Here is a 2,254-nt window from a genome sequence, read left to right as displayed (position 1 = left end):
AAAGATCAGACATGTTCTAGATGTCATAAAAGAGGACACTTTGCTGTAGTTTGCCCTACCAAGAAAGCATTGATAGAAACATCACTAGAAGAGAAAACAGAATTATCTATGAAAAGTGATAGTTTTATTCAATATGATTTATTGGTTCCAAATTCTTGTGTAATGCACTTGTCTTTGTCAAAGGGTGATGTAACAGGAACTAAGGAGCATGAATTCAAAGGAGAGGAGCCACCAGGCGCCACACCTGTGATGGACCAGAAGATGGTTCAAGACACAATGCAGTCCATGTTGCTTAAAGAAGCAAAACCGGTCATAAAAGTATCCCACCAAGGTAAGTTTCAAACACCACCTTTGGATACTAGTACTGACGTGTGTGTTCTTGGTACAGGTAGAACAAATGAAAGCTATAAGCTTATTGTAGTTCCAAAGAAAGAACCAGATCCTAAGCTCAACCATGAACCCACTTCTAAGTGGAAACCGAAATCTGAACAATACATTGTTCAAGTTCCAAAACCTATGGTAAGATTCCTTTTAGATAAGCATGTTCTTAATATTTCAATGACAGATATAATGCACTTGCTTTTTGTCCAGAATGCTGAGAATTTTTCAGGTTGCAAGGAAGAAAGCTTCAAAGAAATCCCACAGGATAATCTTTTGTTGCTAGGAGAATCAAACCCAAAGATGGTCAGAACTGAGCCTACTAGGAGTATGAAGGACCATCCACTGAAGGAGATAAGAAATGACAAAGTCAAAATCAGAGGCATGATCCTATCCTATTTGCTGAAAGAAGAGCCACCTGATGCACAATCCATCCCCAAACCGAAACAATATCAAGGTAAGACCTTAGAATCTCAAAAGAGTATGAAAGCTGACTTGCTCTATCTTGGTGCAGGTTATAAAGTTTCTAGGTCGAAACCTTTTCAAGGGGGAGGGAATGTTACAGCCAGCAATTCAGCAGCAGAACCAGAGGTCGACCCAACACCCTACTCAACCAGCCAAGGCGCCAACCAGGATATACGTGCACTAAAAATGCAATATCTTACAAACCAGGAGGGTTTAAATCACGAGTCTTTCAATGGATTCTACACTCAATAAGGAGTCCAGACCAGACAAAACCAAGACATCCAGGAGACAATATACACGAGCCAGAAGAGTTCTACAACTTCATCCCATGCACCAGCCCACATAGGAATAAGAAGATCCCCATTATCACCAAACTGCCTTATTTGGAGTCTCAAGCATTAAAACTCCAACAGCTCTTTTTCCTTCAGTCTATGCACGACATCAGCACCTTCCAGACCATTAAGAAGATTCCCAGGAAGCTCACTTACCCCCTCAAACCGTCCAGATACAAGGAGGACACCATCTACATTCATTTGGCCAAGATTCTCATCATTAAGCCTCCAACGGCTAGTTTTCAAGGAGCCATCAATTCCTTTGCTTCCAAGTTTATTATTTCGATTTTAATTCTTTCCTTATGTCATTTTATGACTGTTAGAGAGTCCTTGGTCGAGCCTATAAAGCTCTAGTCTTTGTTTCATTGTAAATCACCCATCTTTGAAAGTATTATGAATTATTCAGTTTTTCTAGTTTTGTCAAAACTATTGTTCTAAGTCTTTTGAGTGTGTGAGAAACAACTCTGGAGCAACTTGACTTATCAAAGCCTCCTTTCACAGAGCTTTGTGGCGTCCATCATCCCATCTCCATCCATTAATCGATCTTGAGAGTGATACACATCCAGAAAGACCGGTTCCATCTTCATTCATCTCCCATCCATTGATCCTTGTTGAGAGTGATACACATCCAGCAACAAAGATCCCATCTCCATCAATCTATCCCTTTTCTATTTGTTTTTATTCATATTATCATTTTGATTCATATTCATATTTGTTTCTGTTTGCATTATAAAACTCTAAAAACTCATAAAAATCGGTTCTCTTTGTTTTCAGGTTTAAACCTTGGTTCCACCATTCTATCAATTCGTGGGTTACCCCCCTGTGCCTACAACATTTTGGTATCAGAGCTGAAGCTCCTGAATCAGGATTTTCCTTACCTTCACTTGATCTTTGAGAGTGTTTTCAGGAAGCCATGGTAGGAAAAACACACGGCCAAAGTCAGATGGCCAAACAGAACCAACAGTTGACAGCTTTGCAAGAGATCAATGATCGGATTGCTCTGTTGAGGAAAAGAAATAAGGCACAAGTCCAACGTCCACAGCAAGGAGAAAGGAGATTTGGAGACTCACCAGAGGCTG

The sequence above is a fragment of the Brassica oleracea genome, chromosome C9 (assembly GCF_000695525.1).
Source record: "Brassica oleracea var. oleracea cultivar TO1000 chromosome C9, BOL, whole genome shotgun sequence".
Classification (NCBI taxonomy): domain Eukaryota; kingdom Viridiplantae; phylum Streptophyta; class Magnoliopsida; order Brassicales; family Brassicaceae; genus Brassica; species Brassica oleracea.
This window is presented reverse-complemented; position numbering follows the sequence as displayed.